At 41.6% G+C, this 23270-nt stretch overlaps 1 protein-coding gene across 1 annotated transcript in view; it reads left to right on the top strand.

Annotated features, from left to right (window-relative positions):
- Gpc6 (glypican 6) overlaps positions 1-23270 on the top strand; it is a 1004917-nt gene that overhangs the window by 986 nt on the left and 980661 nt on the right. The window lies entirely within an intron of this gene.

Below are 23270 nucleotides of genomic sequence, written 5' to 3'. Positions count from 1 at the left end.
CTCGGGCGGGAGGAAGGTGTGCGTGCCCGCCGCCTCATTGTGTGCACACGCGGGAGCACCCTCGTCCCTCGCCCCTCGATCCCTGCATCTGCTCCCGCGCCCAGCTACCTCCGTGGCTGGACTAGAGCCGGGCCCGGACGCTAGAGCAGGGGACGATCGAGTGAGGACGGCTAGCGGAGGCAGAGAGCTGAGCCGGCCGCCCATCGCATCCCTCTCGCTGGGGCAAACTTGGGAGAACTGCGGCCGCAGTTTGCTCAGCGCCACCGTCTGAGTGGCGCCTTCTCCACTCCCGCCTTCGCGCCGGCGGGGGCGGTGGAGAGACGCGGAGGTTCCCCTACTCCAGCTCTCTGCTCTCCAGGTCCTTTCTATGGACCGGTCGCCTGGTTCCTGGGCTGGGGACTGGCCACTAAGAGGACACATTGCTCGGGTCCCTAGGATCTGCACGTTAGAATCCCGGTGTAGTTGTGGGTGGGGGGACTTAGTACTCTGTCTGCTTTAGATTTGGGGCGGACTTTCCCATTAGGGTGCCCCGGACTGCGGTTGGTCACTCGAGCTGAGGAGACAACCGGGCCACCCGGCGTGGCGCCGGGTCCCAAGCATGGCCTCCCGCTCTGGCCGCCTGGCGCACGCGGAGCCAACTTAGGCGAGTGACCCGATGGGGGCGGTCGTCTCCGGGGTCTGCACTTCGCAGTCCGAGGCTCGCCCAGTCACTAGCATTCCTTCCTCCCGAGCTCTAGAGCCCCCACCCTCTGCCGGAGCTAGGGTTCCAGCAACTTGCGCAGCAGCCTGGGTGTGTGTTTTCCGGCTCTTAGCTCCAACCGAAACCTAGCTTCTTTGGGGCTCCATGAATGAAACGTGTCGGGGACAGATAATCCTTTGGCTGCGAGGGAACTGAGCTGAAAGAGGCCAAGGGGAGACTAGAGATGCTGTGAGGGTGCGGGCTGCTCGAACCGGGTGGCTGAAGTCGTCCTAAGTGACCTCAGATCGCTGGATCTCCACCAGACACTGTGTTTTTCCAAAGAACTGGTGGACTGATGAAAAACACTTGCAAATATCTTTAAACATCTTAGTCTTAATACGTTGTGGAATTAGTGCTTTATGACGACCGGCTTCGAAACTCTAGGGGTGAGGGTTTTTACTTACATTGCAGTGAACAGATTTCTATCAATTTGGGCATTACCAACAGAAAAATAAACCACCTCATGCATCACAAACAGCGCGGTGCTTTATGTAGAAACTTTTTTCCCCTCCCCAGTTCACAGCCAGGCGTTCCTTTCCCTGAATCAAGTAAGCGGGAGAAACTAGCGAATTATCAGACTACTTACTCTGCAGGCTCTGGGATTTCGCCCACCCCACTTCTGCTCTCCCTAATTTGTTAATCAATGACTAGAGAAGGCACTGCCCCGGCAGCTCCTTACGTTTCTTAACCACGTTCCCTTTGTCTACTGTTATTTCATTCTTTTTAATTAATTGATAAGGATCAGCTTCACCTTTTTAACTCACCACATCTCAGGAAATTCAACTTTTAAAAGGCTTACAGTAGGGATCCCTTCCAGGAACTCGTTTTCTCCTCTAATCTGGCCATTTTTTAAAACTGCATCTTTTAAACACACGTATTTCCCAACATGATTTCAGATAAGATATCTCCAAGAAGAAAACAGCTAAGTATTTTTAAATTGCATCGGTATTCTGTAGTAGATATACTGAGACTCTCAGGAGACTTGCCTTGACCCTCGGCACCTTCCGGTCGCCTGACTATCAGGGGCAGATGGCCGTTGTAAATAATTTCTGTAGTCCCCAATTACTTTGCTGGAGAACATTCTCTGTGGCCTTACACATTCTTCAGTAGTTAACTGCAGAGGGTTTTGGTTGTATAGTTTCTGTCTTCCCCATTGCCTTAAAAATCACGGAGTTTTAATACTCTGAGTTCCTGAAATACATCCACCTCACTGAAATCTCAGGAATGAGGAGGATCTGAGAACTTTACCTCAAGCTCGGTGTCCTAATGCTGGTGGACAGGACTAAGGTCCATAGTCCCAGGGAGTCAAAGGCACATTTGGTGGGAAAAGAATGAATTGTAAGATAACTGAAGGGCTTCCGTTTGGGGGCAGAGCTTTTTGTGTTTTCCAAAGTAAACTTTACTCAGTGCGAAAGTAAATTGCATTGACTATTGCTGTAGGAATAAGCACTTAGGAAATACGGTGTTATTAAATAAACACACTCTCCCTCTCTCCCTAGCTCTTGGTAACATTTACATTTCATTATGTAGTATAGGGAAGAGTCTGTGTGGTGGTTATCCTATCTCAAACTCTTAGTCATCCATTGCCTTGCTTAGACATCCAGTGGTTTGCTTGAGGAATGGCAAGAATTTAAAAGAACTGCTGTTCAGGCTCCAGATTCCAGTTGAGCCATGTTTGTAAGTAGCTTGCTTAGTGAACATAACTGCAATGGTGTGATAAGGACATTATATTTCACCTCAACGTGAAAATTTTACTCCAAGCTCACAATTGTAAAACAATGTTGCCCTTTTCAGGATAGAGAGAAGCTCCTCTAACTGCCAGAGGGGGACTCTAGGTAATATATAAATCTAGGAAGTGCCTTCAGAGGGGGAGTTTGCACCATCAATCTTCACACAGCCTTGATTTTAAACTCATGCCGGCAGATTAGATAGACTCTCCTATTTGGACGATGTCCAAGGGAGCTGACTCCTGAGCTCTTCTCAGTGATCCATTCTAATACTTCAGAATTCCTGTGCTACAAGCAGTGTTTCCTGACATCTAGCCAAAAGGCTTCACAATGGCCTTGCTTGTTTCTTCTCCTTCTGTGTCCTGGGAAGATCCTAAGCTTAGAGCAGCAGGAGCTAGGGTAGGAACAGCCTTATCAAGGGTTCACTCTTCCCTCAACTCTCAGCAATTCCCATTTCTTGGTGCTTCCGTTTCTCAAAGAGTTTCATAGCAGATTATAGCAACTGCTTGTGCTGGGGTGCAGATTATCTGTAGAGTGCTTGTCTGCTGTGCACAGGGTACTATGTCTCTAGCACCACACACACACACACACACACTTACACTGGCTCTTACACACTCACACCCACTCTTACACACTCACGCCCACTCATACATACTCACACTCACCTATACCCTACCCCCAACAGTGAAACATATCACCTTTATAAATATGGGAATTCAAAGACTGTTATTGTAGTGTTTCTTATATATAGGGTTTTTTTTTTTGAGATTTCTTTATAATATTTAGTAGTTCAGAGTAACTTCTTAGCTCAACATGATTCTTGTTTTCTCATTTATCTAATGAAACTTTGTTTAACACTTCATATATAAAAATTTTGTGCCCATCACCTATTTATACACAACACTTAAGCAGGCCAGATGGCTCAGCTGGTTAAAATACTGGCTGCCAGACTAAATCACCTGAGTTTGGTTGGTGAGACCCACCTCTTTGAAGAGAAAAAAACAACTCTCCCAAGCTGTCCTCTGATGGCCATATATGGTCATTGAGACCTATGTATACACATAACTCAGCTAACAATTGATGAGACAAAACCTCAGACCCAGCAGTGCTGGTTCGACAGTTGGGCCACCAACCTCTAGTTTGGTCCATTGTGCTACAGAATTAGGCCTTCAGAATTTTTCAGACCCACAGCATACAAGACCTAATCTTTACGACTCTTATACGTGTTGTTGCCCAGCACATCCATCTATGGATTCTTACAAAGTTATGTGTGAGGAATTCATATTGAGTTGCAACATCATTTCCCAAATACTTTGAATTTGGATTTTAGCTTCCTGGGAATTGGTCACCTCCTACCTCTACTGCTTAACAGTGCACCTATGCATTTCTCAACTCCTTTTATTGTATCTATATGGTTCTACAAACACATGCATTGGTTTCTTCCCCTGTTCTGGGTCCACTAAAGTATCAGCTTTGTCCAAAACCTGGGTTAGTCAAACCAAGCTTACAGTAGATTTACCCAGAGGGTCGAAACTGGAGCAAAGGCCTATTTCCACAGACTGGGACAAAATTTAAACCCAACAATTTTTAATATGTGCTTTGTCCTATTTTCTCTCTCAGGCAATTTAGATCTGGGAAACATCAACCATGCTTTAAACCGTCTCTATCTTTTTTATGCAAATTTCTCAAATATATGTGTCAAGAGCCTTATTCTGACTTCAAGTATGTATGTATGTGCATTCTTCGTGTGTGTGTGTGTGTGTGTGTGTGTGTGTGTACACAGAGAACACATATGTCCATAGGCTTGGCTTTGTTTCTTTGATCATTAGCACACTTTCAGTTCACATGTAGATACTGCATTAACATAAGCTATGCGACGGTGGAAAAGCAGTGTTGAGTAGTTCTTACCACTTCTTAGCTGTGCTAAATGTCTCCGTTTTGGATAAATGGTTTAAGTCCCACTTATCTGCTTTATTGAATGATTTCCGATCTTTGCCTCCTGCTTCGTTAGCGGATGGCTACCTTTAAAGCACTTTGGATGAACAAAGTGAGTCATAAAATAATTAATTAATTAGCTGGATTTCAATTTTTTATTTCTATGGTTTGGCAAGTCACTAGATTTCTAAAATAATTACTCTATTTCCAGGTATCAAAGCCATCTGAAATTCAGGTTATTAGGAGTCCCTCGTCTTAAACGTTTGATTTGGGAGTCAGTCGAGAGTGTTCCTTCCAAACAAAGTCAGTTCAGCTGATTTGCTAAGAGAATGATCTCTTGTCATTTCAGGACTGACATACTTTTTTTTTTTTTTCCATAAGACTCACTTCTTTTATTGCACTGTCTCTTAATAGTTTGTGACTAGAATGTAGGCCACTATCAGGATTGATAAAAGCACACAGCGTTCTGTTCTTAAAATATTGTGGTTAAAAGATTGTATTCATTTATATAAGGAAATAAGTACTTAAATTTTGGAACACTCATAAAATTCAAAATTGTTGTTTCCTGTTAGTTGGCCTATTCTGTAAAGCTTGTAAAATAATAATTGATAAATGACTTGATCTTAATTTCTGTCCTATTTAAGCTTTAAAACAACTAAAATTATTCAGTTAGTCCATAATTTATATATCCCTGAAAAGTTCTAGAAAGGCCAGAGATTTAGGGCTGTCTAGCTAGTATGAACAACTGTTCTAATATTTTCAAAATCTGGATGTTATCTTACTTTACTTGCTAACCTAAGCTGTCATATTTTTCACTGCATATAACATGACTTTAAACAATATACCAATTATCCAACATTATCCAGTTATCAGGTTGGTAGTATTTTACATAGCACCATTATTGTCAAGCCAGGAGTGTTGGGCCTATATCTCAGTATTCAGGAGGTTAATGCATGGGGATCTGGAGTTCTAGGCAAGCCTAGGCCATTTGTCTCAAAACCAACCAACCAACCAAACAAAGAAGAGTTACAAGGACAAACGGAAAACAACCATTCAAACAAGTGCACAAATGTTTTAAATCTCTGGGTTGATAAATGTATAAATAAAAAAATTCACAGTGGTAAATCTTACATAAAATTTTCTAAACTTTAATAAATCAGGATGAAAATAGGTTTTTAGTAACAACTAATTATCTCATTATTCTTGAACTCTTGGAACAGTAACAAAGAAAAATAGAAATGATTCTACTTTAAACAGCCACTAGTTTACTCCATCTCAGACATTTTCCTCATTCCTGTAGTGAACAGTCTAGGTGCTATGTATAAGCCCCCATGCTTTGTGCTCAGTCTGGAATTCCAGGGAACTTTGATCCCAGTGAAAAACAAAAGTTTCAACAGGGTACGTTTGTAAACTTAGTAAATCCAGCTGAGATAAGTGTGTAGAACTAAAGGCAAGCAGATTCATGGGATCATTTTATCTAAACAGAGGGCCTTAGATGTGCTTTCTTGAAAAACTGGAGTATGACCTGAACCCCGAGAAGCTGTCAGTAAGGACAGGGACAGTGGGGGGATGGGGGTTGTGCACAAGTGACTTGTCCATGAGAAATCCAGACAACATGAGAAGAGTTCCAGAACCTGTGGTCAGGGCTTTACTGAGGAGGGGAGTGTGAGAAGAGCAACCAGAGACTTGGAGGGAACCTCAGAGCCAGGTCAGCAACAGAAGGGACTGAAGATAGCCCCTTGCATATCAGATCTATGTTTATCAGCTTGACCCTTGACTGAAATGGTTACAGATGCCAACCTCAAGGTTTATTTACTCAGTTGTTTAAAGTGCAAATCACTGAAGCACCTGTTTACCTATTTAGAGCAAGCCTGCCTGCCTGCCTAGGATCCCTTGTGAACTGCTGTTCTGTTTGCCATGGATAAAACAGATACTGCAACTGGAACCCCAGAAACCTAAGCCTGTTGAAGCTCTCTGCCCTAGACACCTCTATCATGTCATGAGGTTTCATTTTACACACACAGAAACACACACACAGACACACACACACACACACACACACACACACACACACACACACACACATTTCCTAAGTTTGCTCACTCCCTTTAATCACAGAACTTGCTGTGACCTCCTGTCCTGCTTCTGGATGGTGACTGTTCAGTGGGGAAGAATTCATGCCTAAAAGAAGGACTGATTCATTCTCTCTCTCTCTCTCTCTCTCTCTCTCTCTCTCTCTCTCTCTCTCTCCCTCTCTTCCATCCAACCAATGTGACCATCCTGTAAAGACACTGAGTGTTTTCCTTTGCTGGGTCCTAAAAAGCCTTGAACTCCCTGCTAAAGCATTAACCTTTCATTTGAGAGAAGTAAGAAGAAGGCGTTTTGAGAAGTGTTTCAATCAGGCTAGGCCATGGTTCTGAAATATTGCTTTGACTTCTTTTAGGGGAATGACTAGAAGGGAAAACCACAAACACAAGAAGAAAGGAGCTCTCACCTTGAACTATAGTGGGGACTGCTGAAGTAGGAAAAAAGAATCCCGAAATATTAAGTTCAGTGGGTACTGAGTAAAGTTATTAGTCAATCAGATATTATTTATATAACTTTCACAGTGTGTTTGCCCATGGACAGCGTGGGTGACTGGGTGGAAGAGAGACAGCCAAGGAAAGATAGAGATTAAAAGAGAAATACATATCCATAAAACACTCATTGCCTTACAAGGCAATTTGGCATCATTTATCTGTGTTTTTTTTATTAGATGCCAAACTCACTATCGTCATTAAGCCAGCTGCAGAGTCAAGAACATTAGTGTGCTGATAGACATTCCTCAAATAGTGCTAAATGAATTATTAATATTTAGAAAGCATCAGGTTACAAACAGCCAGGTAATCAACCATACAGATCAGAAAATTTCATTCATAGATCTTTGCTTTCGCACTGCGGTAGTATAAAAAGAATTTAAGTTTTTTCAACAAAATGGAGAGCTACTTGCACTTTATCATCATCGCCCTAGGATTAAAAACATGTTTTGGGGATCGTCTACATCTCGAAGCTCATGATTGATGATCATGACAGGAATGAGGCTACCACATGGAAGCCAAAACCTGGAAAGACGGGGAGTGTTTTGCAAGGGAATGGCAAGAGAAGGTGGGTGGATAGTGGGTGTGTAAAAGACACACACATAGGAATTTACTTGGAAGGACAGAGACATTATGTTGAGCTGGTTGGGTGTGGTTGGGGTTTTGGAGATCTTTGAATGTCCTCAGCTGACTATGATGGGAATTAGGTCATCCACGGTTGTTGGCCCTGAAGTGATATGGTGGAAGGATTGTTTCTGAGTGGTTGAACATTATAAACAAGATGGGTTAGAGAGGTGCTTCTTAGAGACCCGAGGGGCAAGAAGGACAGTGTAGCAGAGATGCTACACTGGATCTTTAGGCGGGACGTGGACAGCACTAGCGGAGGGTGAGGGAAGAGAAGGAGCAGATGAGCATATCAGAAAAGTGAAAAGCTTAAATCAACTACAGTGGACTTAAAATCTAGACCCAGTTACACAGAGGTTCCAACACAAGCATTTAGAGATGAGTTCTTGACATCTTCGCCTGAGATAATCTGTCTCAGTTAAGATCCTTTTGGCTGCAGGTCACAGAACGTCCCTACTCAGTTGGCGTATACAACCATTCTTTCACACATCAAGAGTCCCAACAAAGGTCAGGGAGAAAGACGTGAGAAAAGAATGTGTTTATAGGATCTGCAGGGCACTGTGCTTGCTCTTCTTTCTGGTCCCTGCTCTAACACATCCCCATATGGGCACAAGACAGCTGTGCGCTCCCAGAGCGCTGGGAGCCAATGCCAAAGGCAGCAAAAGGGATTGCTTGCTTTCTCCACACGTGAATCCACTGTGGGAAGTAGACAGACACATCCTACTGATTTCAGAACTGCTTTCTGTGGCCATGCAGGGAAGGGAAGGGAAGGGAAGGGAGGGGAGGGGAGGGGAGGGGAGGGGAGGGGAGGGGAGGGGAGGAGAGGGACGAGAAGGGAAAGAAAAGTGGTTCCAGAAGGAGAGTAGTCATAGTTACAACCCACTTTGGTAGCTGATAGTCAACTAACAGCTTGATTAATTTTCATCATCTTAAGAACAGTCCCCTGGAACTGAATGGTGACACAGAAACTTTAGAGAAGCTGTGTAGGCTGTGTGCACTGAGTAGGTGTTTTCCATGGTATCTCTCAATTATGGCCAGTGGTGAAGTGATGAGTGTTCAGCTGTTCTGGGAGAGAGGAGAGCAGTACTCAGTTTTGTAGCATTTGCCAATGTCTGTGTAAATGCTCTCATCAGCACCCAATCCATGTAGCCAACAATATCTTTTAAAAAAATCAACAGTTGGCTGTTGGGAATTAAAGAGAGCGTGGGTCATCTCAGGATGTACACGTGGAGTCAGCAGAATAACTAAAAACCTCCCACCTTTGTGTTCTTCAATATTCTGATTCCTTATTCTCTCTCCCTTTTCCCTCCATCCTATTCTTGAAATAATCAAGGTCTACTTGGTCTGCTTCCATAGTAAGAAGCCTATGATCTGGAACAGAAGTTCTCCATAAACGTCACATGTTGATAACACTGAAGATCAGGCTACAGCCAAATGTCTGGGTTCATTCTCACAAACTATCTGCCTGAGTAGGGCTGGGTTGTACCAATAAATCTATATTTCAGAAATGTTCCTAGGTGGTGCCCATTTTGTTGCTTCCATCATCTTTGAGTCTCTTAAGAGCAGCACTGAATTCCATTCAAAGTGGATTTTGAATGCACGCTTCTGCCAGCACGGACAGTTAAATGCCAGGTATTATTTTTTGCAACCTTTCTAGCTTGACTGTGGGTTTCCAACAGGAGACTGTTCTGACTCTCTAGACTGTACTTTTTCTCTCTCCATATATATGAGTTATACCATGGCTACTTGAGGAAGTTGAAAACAGCCATCTTCCCTGTGCCTGGAACTTTCCCAAAGGACTTTCCCGCTGCCAGTGAGTTGCCCTAATTAGTAAAGGGACGCTCTGCACAGCTTCAGAAGGAGAAAAAGGGCAATTGGATGGAAGTTTCTTTCACTGTGAGGTCCTTGTATTCCTTGCTAAACTGGCATGATTCCTTTTGACACATATAAGTCTTAATATATGTGTTCTTTTTCTGGTCTGGAGAAATTGTATCCCTACCTTCTCTTTGAGCTATTCCCACACTGACCTCCAGGAACAGAAATAGCCTATGAATTTGTATGTAAGGAGACACTATACAAAGCTTATCATTTTTCATTTTTTGTATGAACTTAATTACAGATGAACAGATCCATTCTGAGCATGCCCACTGGGGCTCCATAGCCTCACCACTGGCAGGACAGCCCCCTATTCCAGTTCTTGAATTTTTAAGAGCTCACCTTTATCCCTCTGTGCCCCAAGGACAGCTGTGATGGGGGGGGCAGTGTTTCTCTTGGGATCCCAGGGAACTCAGGATATTGATTATAAAGTCATAGTGAATTTAAGGCACCTGTTTTCTTTGCAGGGAAAAAAAAGCCTTTTGAAGTCTTCTGAAGGAGGATGAATAATTTTCACTTATTTTCTTAATGGGTCAGAATAGCTTCAAGTCAATAGCACTTGTGAAATGAACTTCAGAAAGGTCGGCATGCATGGGGCATACATATGTACCAGTGAGAAGCTTTAACAGTATCTGGAGAAGGAACAAAAGGGATTATTGTCCTGTATCTGTTTGCTTCTCTTTTTCTTAACCCCAACGATGGATGGAACAAAATGTAAAACAAAAAAAGAGATTTTTTTCTTCCAAAATGCTTAATCATTCTATCTTCTTAAAGTGCAGTACGGTGATTTATTGTCAAAGGAACAGGTGCTAAGAACCAGGTTATGAAACAAGCTATTCTTGCATCTCCCAGTTATTTCCCTTCTAGATCTAAACACCTACTCATACCAAGAGATTAATTTCAGAAGACAGAAGTTTGGTTGAACTTTAGCACAAGTCACCTATGAACAAACCAAGATTTTGTTAGTGATCTCTGTTTTTCATTTGCCTCATAAAGGGTTTCAAAGCCTTTAGAGCTCCATTGGAAGAGCTGGACCTCATTCCTATCATCCACTGTCACTTCTGAGGAGGTACAGGTCCTTGGACACTTTGGCTTGGTCATCTGAGGACTCCTCCAGCCATTGGTTTGCACTGAACTTGGGAGAAATAGTTCCTTTTTACAGTATCAAACACTAATCTAGGAAATGCTTGTGTGGCGCTTTTACTGCTCACATGATTATGTGGCATCTTACTCTGGACTTGGGGGTGTTAGGTATCCGGAGGTCAAGTAGAATGTTAACAGCTTGGGATGATCCTTCTATGCAAGTACACTGGAGAATCTATTCATTGCACATAAATTTCCACATCGTTCCTGTGAAGGCTGGTCTTAACCAGATATGAAGTACCATTCAGAACTGCAGACCTCTGCCATCCACCAACAAATCTGCCTAGTGGAAGCTCTTCATACTTACTGCCTTCTTCTCTGTCAGTAAACGTAACTTGGAGATCTCTTAGAATCATTTACAGATATTCATCACGTGCTTGGAAGGGTAGAATTTAAAGGCATACAGATGTAACTTTTTTGCTTTGCCTTAAATGTGTACAATGTAAATTCATTTAAACTGGGGGTAAAAACATGTTAGATAAGCCTGCTAGTCATGACAAGAAATTGATAATGTGCATTTTTTTTCATTGTGTTTGGAACAAAACATTAACATATGAGGTTAAATCCGTTTCTCAGCCTGGTTTATTGATGTAAAGATAATACCATAGGAAGTTGCATGTATGAGCGACTATGCTTTCAGTGGTAGGTTCTTCTTTACCTAGAAGCTGGGCAAGTTATATAAAAGATTTGGTTAGAATGATCTTAATCATGTATGGTAACCAAGGTTGCATTTTGTAGCTAGAAGGCAGTTTCCTACCACTGAAAAGACTACACCTTGTTATAAAATGAATTTCAACCTTCTAAGTATTAGCTTATAAAACGTAACTCTTGACAAAAACCATTGTTAACCCTCTGAAATACATTTTCAAAAGCATGACCTTATGTTTGAAACAAAATTTTAAAATGCTCTGTATGGTACAGAAGTCCCTGAAGCTGTTTTACTTGGGGGAGAAATGAGCGTGTTTCACAATGCCTGTGATCAGAAACGGGAAACGGACACAAATAAGTCAAGAAGAGGCTTTGTGCAGCCCGACATGTCCGAAAGCCATCTTCATTCAGAGTGACGATTCTGACTTTAATTCTCTAATTAAGCATTAGAGAGAACCAGTGTCCAAAAAGATAAGCCTGAAGGTTCCTGTAAGTTCCAAGCTGCTGACAGCTTCCAGCTCTGTTAAAGAGCAGTTTGGGACATCTGTAAGGTGCCGCAGATGCCCAGAAGGAGGCTCTGCTGTGCAGTGTCTGCTGTAGGTGTACCACCTTCAGCTGCGTTTCAGCCTGGTTACTGTGGAATTGATTTTCACGGCTCATGACAGAAGCTGTTTTCAGCCCACGAGGAGGAAGTGGCTGAGGCTGATACTCCTAACACAAACAGCAAATTGCTCCATGCCTTTCATAGCTTTCCAGGTCTGTTACCTTAAGGTTCTAATGGCCTTTTAACAGTGTTTCCAGCTGAGCAACAGATGTAAGTATCCTGAACACTGAAAGCACACCCCCAGCCTGTAGCTCCCTTAAAGAATCATTTTTTTTTTATAGACACTGGACTAGCATCGTATTCTAGGATCTATTCTGCAGTGCTTCAGATTAGAAAAATGAAAATAAATCTCAAACAAATATTAAGTATTATCTGCCACCAGATTGGCCTCTCCCAAGTAGCTGGACAGGAATTGAGGTCATGTTGCTCACTATTAAAGGTGGCCCTGTGGGGTAATATCCCATCAGGGGAAAACAAATCAATAAATCAACCCCAGGAAGCTTCTCAAATTCCTTACACTTTAAGTCTATTCGTTTCAACACTGAAAGATGCAACACTGTTTTGAAAACCAGAACATTTAACTTTTAGGATTACCCCTCACCCATGTGCGTTTGGCTTTGTGCTTGTCTGTGTGTCTGTCCTCCATTGTTCAGAAGTAGGAAATGTCTCTCCAGCAGGCAGCTGGGTAGTCTGTACAGAGAACACCAAGGCGGAATTGGGAATGGTAGAAGGTTGGTATGCGAGTCTTGTGGGCTTGGGTGAGGGTGGGGGTGTCACACGGAGGAACTGGTGTCAAACTGTAGTCCTCTCTGTTTTAAGAGTGACTACAATAGTGTGTCTTTTGATTTCTTGGACATTGTAATGGTGACTAAAGCACTGAAGGACAGACGAGTCCTCAGACCAGTCATCTCTTTCTCTCCAGAAACTGGTTACCTGTCACCTGTCCTTCTCATAAGAATATTGAAGAATAAGTATGTGAGCTGCCACCACATTTGTGCCCAGAGAGGGTGGATGTTTACAATGTAACCCCATTAAAAAGGGACAGGGTTTCCTCCTCTCTCTTGCCCCTCCACTACTTTAACTAGCCCATCTGGTTTCTCAGGAGCATCCACTTGTTGAATGCAAACAGCAACAATGAAACCAATTTAGTCTGATATAGTTAAAACTTGAGTGTGAGCAGCCTGCCCACTGGGATCGCAGCCTGTTGGAAGAATGCTTGTGACGGTGAAGTGGTTGCACAGAGGCCAACTCCCGAGTTTATTCTTCACCTTTTCCTGAACCTGTTTGCGCTTCGCTTCTTTTCTTGTGTGCAAACAGGAGTAATAGAGTCCCTACCTCTCATCGCTGCAATTAAATTAAATTAAATTTAATAGTCATAAAACTCTTAGTATACTACTGAAGTGTAGTCAAGGTCTCAGAAATGCCAAGTAGCACACAAAAGATAAAAAAGGCGGCGACTAATTGGGGTATGGGTATGCCATGGGAGGAGCAGACTGGCTTCTCCCACTCCTGGGAATTGCTTCTCTGCACAGTTTACTCCAGCTTATGTATTGCATGAGTGGCTTTGTCCAACCTGATAAACAGCCATGATCCACTTCCAGGAATATTCACCCGTCAGTCACTGTCCTTTGTGGTCTGAAGGCCCCTGAATTACTAGCTTCACTTGCCTGGCCTTTGATCTTGCTCACCTGCAGTGGTGGCCCATATAAGCATTCTGGGTCCAGGCTCAGCTACTCAGATTTTTGCAGAAGGCTCTAAGGGCAGCTGGGCTGGGCCTCTCCACTGCAGCGTGAGACATAGCCTTCCAGCTGAGTCCTGTGTGCTTCAGAATTGAAACTTAAGACTGGTGTTCCAGGTTGCCAATGGGGCAGTCCTTCCAAGGGTTCTAGGAAGGAAAGGGTTTGTGGCCCCATGAGGAGAGCAAAAATACCAACCAACCAGAGCCCCGCAAGGTCTAAACCACCAGCCTGGGAGCACATAGGGAGGGACCCATGACTCCAGCTGTATATGTAGGGGAGGATGGCCTTGTCCGGCATAGGAGGAAGAGGAGATTCTTGTTCCCATAAAGGACAAACACCGAGTGGGGGGGGGGAATTCGAGGGTGGGGAGGTGGGAGTGGAAGGTAGGTGGGGGCACATCCTCACAGAAGCATGAGGAGGGGGGATGGGATAGGAGGTTCCTGGGTGGTGGGGTGAAGGGGGCTTAGGGGATAAAATCTAAAACATTTTTTATGACAGAAACTGACATAAGGCATGAACAAAATAGAATTACTTACATATTTGCTAAACATTGTCCCCTCAATGTTGATAACAGGACAATTTCTGAAGAGTCATGGAAACAGTAACCTGAGGGCTGTGTGAATCTTTCTTTACAATAGTCTCTGGGCTTCAGGGCACATGCTGCAGAAGCTGAGGGACCAAGTTCTGGCCTTCTGCTTAGAAAGAATGTGGTTCTTAGACTGAATTCTTACACCTTGCCTTTCCTTAACTACAAAAAAAGGAAAATAACATTGCCTGACTTGTGACAAATTTCTGTGACAATTAAGGAGCATGATTCATGTGAACATCACGAGCAGTGGAGTCTTCAGGAAATAGAAGCTCTCTATCAGCGATTTCTAGAGTATGTGCATGGTGATGAGAGCTACCTTTCCTGGAAGGAGTACGAAGACTACTTCACTACAATTTGCACAGTCATTTTAAATTTCCTCTAATGATCAGCCTCCAAGAGAAAAGTCGTTTTCAAGAAAATCATTTTATTATTTTTAAACTATGTCAATTTTAAATTCTTATCTAATCATCTGTATATGTGTGTGTGTCTAAGTGTACATGAGTGCAGCTGTCACTGGAAGCTGGCTGAGGGCTTTGGATGCACTGGAGCTGGTGTTCATGTTCTGCTCTCTGTGATGTTGGGAACTAAACTCAGGCTCTCTTCAAACTAGTACGCACTGTGCACCACCCAACAATGTCTCCAGCCTAGAGCTTTAAAAGGTGATTTTGAAGTGCCGCTAATCGTCAAACAGAAAATGCTTTTATAAATGCACTCTTTCTCCTATTTACTCTCCAACTTGGAAATGACTGGCCATGTTGTCTCTGCTGTGCTGTCCTCATGCATATCAGTTCATTGTAAGGGGACAAATCTTATGCTTTGATTTATTTTATTATCTATGAATTTATTTATTTTCAATTAGCATAGTAATTGTGCACATTTGTAGGTATAGTTTGACAGCTCAGTATACACATACAATGTGAATTTATCAACTCAGAAACAAATGGTTTTCCATCTGCTGGCATGTTCATTATTTCCCTGCATTGAGAGGCTTTGCACATTTCCTCTGGTTCTCCATAAATGATGGCAGCAGGCTGTTTAAACTGCACTCACTCTCCTGTGAAACAGGGTGCTAGAAAAGATTCTTCCCATCTCTCTGTGTTTTGGTACCCATTGCCAAATTTCTCTCCCTCTCCCTTTCACGTTCTAAGTGGTGGTCAGCATCTCATTCAGCTCTACTATGGCAGATCTCCTTTGAGAACATTTATATTATTTTGTAGCTTCCATTTATGAAAAAAATGTTATTGTTCTTCCCGTACCTTTTATTTCTCTTCACATAAGACCCCCTCCCCCACCAAGGTTCCTTTTATTTTCATGTAAGGTTGAATAATATTCCATAGTTTGTATATCTATAAGAATTTCCTTTTGTACATATGCATTGGCAGGCATCACAACTGATTATATATTTTGTCTTTGTGATTGACGCAATAACAAACATGCATGTAGGGATATTTCAATAAGCAGATTTTGCTCCTTTGGATATATATATATATAGTAAGAATTTCTGGGTCAGATGGAGTAGTGTTTTCTGCTGCATCCTCACCATCACATGCTTCTGCTGTTTTGAGAGCAGCTGTTCTGGTTGGATACCATTTCTGTAGTTTTGGTTGTCATATCCCTAGTGATTCCATGTATACTGTGTTTTCTGTAGACCTATTGGTAACTTTGACTTGTTTAATCAGTAGCTTTCAAACTTGAGTGAAAGTTAGAATCATCTAGAATTCGGGCTGAAGCACGGGATACGAGGCTCTAGTTTGGATGCTTCCAATTCATCAACTGGGGGAAGGGACTCTCAGTCTGAAGGCCTTCCTGAGCGTGTTGGTGTCCTTGCTGTGGGGACACACTTAGACAGCCACTGTCTGAAATTTTCAGTCCTAGGTTTTCCAGTGAACTGTTCACCATCACCCCCAGAATAAATACAGACCTCTTGTTTTAACAGCCAAGAACTCAAGCCACTTTCCTAATTTATTGCCAGGCATGCCTCTTCTAGAAATTTCCATCTCGTAAAAGGGCTTTCAACAAAGTCACTTTGCTCTGAGCTTCTGTCCTTTGCTCACAGTCCTAACAATGCTGATCTGCCCTCTTTACTCTTCTACCAAGCCAAGTTCAGTCTAATTAAGTTGCCCTCACCAATTACTTTCAAATTCGTCTGTCCCAGGCTACTTCCTTCCTGTTTCTCTTTTGCTGACCATCATTTGTCTCTTCTTTTGGTAATTAATCCAGCTGTGTTCTACTATTTCTTGTGTCCTTTAAAACAAGACATTTATTCTTTGTTTTCCAAACTTGCCCCTGAGGTATCAGAAGACACTCTTATGCAATTCTGCTTCTCTCTTAGCACAATGCCTTAACATACATGCTGTGCAATAAATAATTAACTATTCCCTGATAAGAATTACAAAAGGTATTCCTTTCTCCCTGCTGGGCAAGAATTAGACAATTTCAGTAACACTAAAACTAAGTGGTGTAATATAAAGACACTCTCCTATTTTCTTCGAAAACTTGGTACCCATAAGCTATAGTAGCTCAAGGCAGTGGAAATCAATTTGAGAAAGAATAAACCAGCAGAGTTTACTGTATGGAACAGGGGATTTGTTGCTTTCATTTGGTACTGAAGAATAACTTCCCTCCCAATGAAACATTGCCACACATTGGTATATGCCTATTAAAAATGTCTTTTAAAACAAGAGTGGTTTACTTTCCACATCTTTGACTATAGTTTTAGAATATCTGAAAAGATTAGAAGAGCTAAACATAAAGAATATTTTAAACGACAATAGTGTTACCTTAAAGGTGGAGATGTTGATAGGAACATTTCTTGACAGAGTTGGCTGGTCCTAGGCATGAAGCCATCCAATGGCCCAGCTTCTAGAGTGATCTATTTATGGTGGAGGCTTTGAGTAATAAATTGTGCTCCTGGCTTGCACACAGGAACCGCTTGAAGTTCTGTGAATTCCATTTGTGGCCTTTGCCTACTTAAGGCCTCGTTCATATGTCAGTGTAGGTCAGTAAAAATTTATTTTTAATTGCCTGTTTAAAGGAGAGGTACTTGAAGTTTTCTTGCCCTTGAGGTTCACCTAGAGTAGCAAGGACAGATACAGAGGAGGATGTCAGTATAATTCAGAGAGGAGTGATGGAGGCACGCAGAGGCAGGGCCTGGGTTACTGCCTCAGAGAGGGAGGGCATGAGAAAAGAAAGTGTTAGTCAGCTTTTCAGTTGTTGCAGTGGCTTTTCCCATTTGCATGTGAATTAATTAAAATGTATTCTTAAATGCTTTTTTAACTTAAAAAATGTTAGTTAAGGTTTGTTTCTTTTTATGTGTATGAGTGTTTTGCTGGCATGTATGCCTGTGTCTGCATTGCCTGTAGAGACCAGAAGATGGTGTCAGATACCCTGGAACTAGAGTTTCAGATGGTTGTAAGCTGCCTTGTGGGTACTGGGAACTAAACTCAGGTCCTCTTAATGAAGTAGCCCAGACCGACTCCTAACTGCTGAATAAACTTCTCCATTTCTCCAGCCCCCTTCTCTCACACGTTTTCGAGACAGGATCTCACTATTTACCAAGGCCAAGAACCCTCTGTGTAGAGCCGTCTCCCACCTTTGCCTACTAATGCAGGAATTTAAAGGGTATATCCTGATGCCTGGCCCTAAATGCTCTTATATGTAAGTGGAAGAATTGTATCTAACAAATATGGAAGTTAAATGAATTGGTCTCTTCAATATGTCAGTTTTGTGAACTTGCTAGCAATGGCTCTGGTGCTTTGAAAGACTGGACCAAACGATCTTTGTGGCAGTCACCAAACTTGAATCTGACCAGAGCAAACTGTGTGAACTTATTGAAGATGGTTAACCTCATTATCTTTGTTCTCATGTCCAATACAATTTCTAGTGAAGTTTTGGGGAAATAACCACACTTATTACAGATGATCACCTGCACTAAAGATGTAGTTTTAAATAGTGTTAGTTCTCCTTCATATGCAATTACCCCTTTGCCAAAACAGCAAGCTGTGTATAAAACCTCATAGGCATTGCAGTATCCTGTGTGTGTGTGTGTATGTGTGTGTGTGTAAATGATTGAATTTAAACATTCAATCCCCACCTCAAGTTATTTTCTTAAAGTGTTTATGTTGTGTTAAAAGGACAAATATTTTGATAATGTAAGATGAAAGCAATGATGTGGATGATATTTTATTGTATCATTTACAAAAGCAAATGGGAAAAACAATTTGTGTTGTGATCCTTCTCCTTGGCTTTCTTGTGTAGATGGTGCTCTGCCTTGGTTTGCTTTAGTTAGTTCAGTGTTTTCTATCACTTTTGAAACTGTGAGCTTAAGCTTGTGCTGGTGCAGTTTGCCTGTGAAGATGTTTGAAACAAGTTCTGGAGTTATCAGAGAGAAATGAGGACACCCTGTCGACAGCAAACAGGAAAGTTTAGTCCTTTGATGGAAATCTTTCCTTCCTGGGTAGAGAACAAACATTCTCAAAAGCAGCAGCTGCAGAATCCCCCCCCCCCCCCCCAAGAAGCCAGCAGTAAAATGTGTTTTGGTACCTCCACAGAGATTTAGCTGTTGCTGACGAAAAGATCAAAATCTAATTTTCTAATGAAGGTATTTAAAGCAAGGCACAAGAGAGCCTTATTCATGGTGTTGGAGGACAAACCAGGGCACTTGCAAGTCAGTCTAGGAGTCTCTGCCGGGGCTGTTCCTTGCTCAGAGGTTATACTGAAGCACCTGAGTAGATTAACTGAGCCATGGACACTCACTTACTGACTCAGTATTTCCCCAAACTTGGAACAAAGAGAAAACTATAGCCATATATATATATACATATATATATATATATATATATATATATATATATATATATATATAATTGTTATTTTCTCATAACAGAAGGGTTCAATTTTTTGAGGGCCTTTTCCTTTTGTGAATTATAACCAAGTGAGCAGCATGCACCTTAATTTTTGTTTGTAGTATGGCTAATGATTCCTAGCTGGTAGATGTATCTTTGGCGTTGTTTGTTTTGGAAGTGGCCTGCTTGATTGGTGGGTACAAAACATCATTCTTCCAAAACCATTGAGCATGCATTTTTCAGATCCCACATCCAGGGTAGCTGGCCGATCTCTTAACTCTTACGTATGTGCCCACACCAAAGCATGCTTCATGAATTGGAGAATGGGCATGCTTGTGTGGTATGATTATTCACTGCAATAAATAATGGTGGTGTCTCGTTCTAATACAGGACACATTATTCTCTAACATGTCACAGTCCTGATAGATGTGTTAATTGAGTCTCTTAAAGGAAATTCTTCAGTATTGTTTGGAAAAATGAGACAGTGATGAATGAAGGGTTGATTAAAAGGTGTGCTCCTTTGAGGGGGGGGGGGCATTTCTCCTCCTGAAAACAAATGAAATTAATAGAAATAATTCCTTCCTTGTCTTTTCTCATGATACATCTTAAGACATTTTGGAGTGGAAATCACATTCTAACTTGCCACTGATGATGTAAAATCTAGGTATCAGTATTTCTTCTTCTGTGAACTTCTACAAGGACTGTGTCTGATTTATCTTCTTAATACCTTCAGTGCCTGACTCAGACGAAGTGTCCCTTGTACCTGTAATGAATGTTTCAAATAGCTACAATGACCCGGACTTCCACTGGCTCCTAGAAAGCAATCTTTACGTAGATTTTGACTAACTGGCATATATTATTGATTATGAAAAAGCATTCTGAATGCTGTTGGTTACAGCCTAACATTATAGTATCAGTTTTTATTTTGGAAGATGATTTTTTTGTTTTGATGGCCATGAGCTTCTGACCCTCAAGAAGCTTGCCCCGTCTTAGGGTTCTCAGCAGAAGCTGTGATGGAAAGTGTAGTTTACAATCAGGGCAAACATGCATAAACCAGAGAATTCGGTTATTCTGAGATTGGACTGTTCTTACAATTACTAGTATGTTGGCACAGGGATAAGCAAAGAATGTATACATTATTGTTCTCACCTTAATTTTAGAGAGTTCATCTATGTATTTTACTTCTAACATTGCTTCTAAAAAACCCTACATTGTTCTAAAACCTTTAGTTTCACACTAAATGGATTCATCTATTCTACAGATCTTTTGAAAATGATAAAATAGCATCTGTCTTCTCTTTTCTCTTGCTATAACAAAAGTATCAAATGATTGACCTTTTGTTACAGCTGAAGGTTGCCTTTTAATGAGATTAAGCTTAGATATGATAGTGAGGTTGTTAAAAATCGACTTCATGTTACAACCGAATATTAATTAGAACATGTATTGAGCTTTCTAGGACCCGCTTATTGTTTTGGACTCTTACATCATCTTATAGCATCCTTACATAATTTCATTATACATATAAATCATTCACATTTAGTAAATTAAAAAACCGAGGCAGGGAATATAAAATTAACTTTTGAGGTATTTTTCTTAATTCATTTGATTAAACACAACTCGTTATCATTGGGTCTTCAGAATTACGGAGCACCAAACTCAGACTTATTAGAAAAAGCAAGAACGTAACAGAAATTATCTCAGTACTTGGTATCTTTAGAGTCTTCTAGAAAGAGTAGCTAATTTGCTACTAGAGCTATCATACGTAAGCATGCACTAATACATCGTCATCAGACGTAAGCATGCACTAATACATTGTCATTATTCTGATCGATTTCTAGGTGGGAGGATATCCCACCCTCGTTGTCAGAGTCAGTTTTGTTGTGTTGCAGGTTCCCGTCATTCTGAAAGAGGTGGTAGGCAGAAACACTCTGCAGTTACAGAAACTGAGATTGGCGGGTGCTGGGCTCCCTCCTCCTTTACATTTAGGACATTGATCTATGATTTAAAGTGTACCCGTCTCAGTCTTTACATCAGCCACTAAATTCTCAAAGAAGCAATGGCAGCGATGTATTCATTCATGAGACAGAAACGGTCCCAGCAAAGTTGGCAGTATCTTTAAGTATCTCTGGCCAAAGGCCCGGGGGTAGGACCTCATACTACCAAGCATACACCGGCCCGCACGATCACATCCACGGATGACCTTCACGTTTCACTGTTGGCTGTAGTCTTGGCTGATTGATGCTCTGCTTGTTTCAGTGTTTTCTACACCTAGTTCTTCACTTCCAGGTAGGTACCTGTCAATAAATCCTTTTTGACTTGCTTCTAACAATAATTAACTTGTGTGCAATGGAGGTAAGCATACAATGGTGGTGACCAACGAGCAACGGTGAGGCAGCAAACATTAGAGTTCCTTTTTCTTAAACATCAGCTCCATGGCTATTCTGGTTGTTGGACAACAATGGCCTGGCTAATCCAAACAAGGACAAAAGCAAGGGATTGCTTGCTACAGGCTGGGTACTAGTCTCTTTGGGAACTGTGTCACAAACAGTCTCTAGTTCCTTTTATATTTCTTTCAACTGTGATTTCTCAACCACCGCGTTTCTAATTTGTATTCACAAACTAAAAGATGACTCATGGCTGCTACCGTGTGAAATTCTCTTTCGCAGGCATCCCATTGAGCCTGACTTCCAGACCCTATTGATGATTTTTCAAGCAAGTTCTAGGTATAGTTGAGTCCTTGGAGACAGACAGGATATTAAAGGGGAAAATAATGAAAGAGTTAAATATTTTAGATCCCTTCTAGTCTGCATTAATCTTTTTTTTATCAATTCCATAAGTATATTTCTATATAATCCTTAAGTTAGGTAAATACTCTTTTCTTCTGCTTTATTGTGTGTGGGCACACTTTTTATTTAGTCTAGTTCTTAAGGGCCTAAGCCTTCCCTTCTCCTGGAAGTTATTCATTTACTTTTTGACTTATTTTGATTTCATTGGGCTTTTTATTCCTGTCAGAGGGTTAGTATATTACTCAGTGGAGTAGAGTTATTTATCAGGCAGGAGGTAGCTGCTTACCCCAGCTCTGGCCTTACATCAAACCACCAGGCTGCTCACCATCAAATGCATAGGGATCCAAGGTGCAAACAAGAAATATGCAATAAGCAATCGATTGCTTTCTCATTTTATGATTTTTTTTTTAAAATACCATGTCAGTGTCTTCTTGGTGGCCTTTTGAGACTGACTTTACCTAATTGCCCAGTGTCACTAATAACTGTCTGTTTTCTCATTCCTCAAAACATAGGCTATAAACAGGAAAAGTATACTTCCTCCTGTAAGGCTTCTTGTCCTAAGGGTTCCATAACCTCCCTAAACAGTCCCCCCAACTGGGAACCAAATGCTCAAATACACGAGACAATGAGGGACATTCTAGTTCAAACTCCCACAGGTACCTAAAATGCTTAAACATTAGAAAGCGCTTTGATGTCAGACTTTATAGGAATTGAGGTTTCAGGATGTTTTCATCATTGAGGCTGAGCCATAGTTGAGTGCACAGTCACTAATGTTGGTTAATGCCTAGAGCATGGTTACTGTCACGTCACACAGCAGAATACATAGCCAAAGTGTCACATTATTGGAGGGGAAAAAAATCAAAAGACAGACTGTTCAACTACACAACTACACTTCCTTTGGCTTTTGAACAAGAGGCAACACACAGTTGTTTCAAGTGGTGAAGTGGGAGATCCAGACAGAAAGCCAATGCTGGATTACCAAGGAACACAAGGAATGTGCTTAGTACCCTGGGACAACAAAAAGTATTTGGAAAAGCTGGTGACATATGCACCTAGGTGGTCAAGAAAGGAGGATCAGAAGTAGAAGGCCAGCCTTGGTTACATGGTAAGGATGAGAATGGTCTGGGTTACCTGGGATCCTGTCTCAGCAAATCGCAAAAATATAGTTGAGAAAATGGTATGTCAAGCAACCCAGTAGTAATTGTGACAAAAAGTATAATTTGATTGTATTTATTTTGTGTCTTTTTAGCTTAGTATTAGTTTAATTTCAAGCTACATGTAGTATTGATTTAAAGGGGTGGATCTGTTTTAGATAGAGTCAGACACTTTTTCAAGCCTCTTTGAAATGTAAAGCAAACTCCTACAATAACAGATAAAATTTCCAAAACTAAAAGGAAAGCCCTGTTTTCTACAGACCCAAAGACCAAGAAACATTAGCAGG

Source organism: Arvicanthis niloticus, chromosome 3, assembly GCF_011762505.2.
Source record: "Arvicanthis niloticus isolate mArvNil1 chromosome 3, mArvNil1.pat.X, whole genome shotgun sequence".
NCBI classification, from domain to species: Eukaryota; Metazoa; Chordata; class Mammalia; order Rodentia; family Muridae; genus Arvicanthis; species Arvicanthis niloticus.
This window is presented reverse-complemented; position numbering and strand designations above follow the sequence as displayed.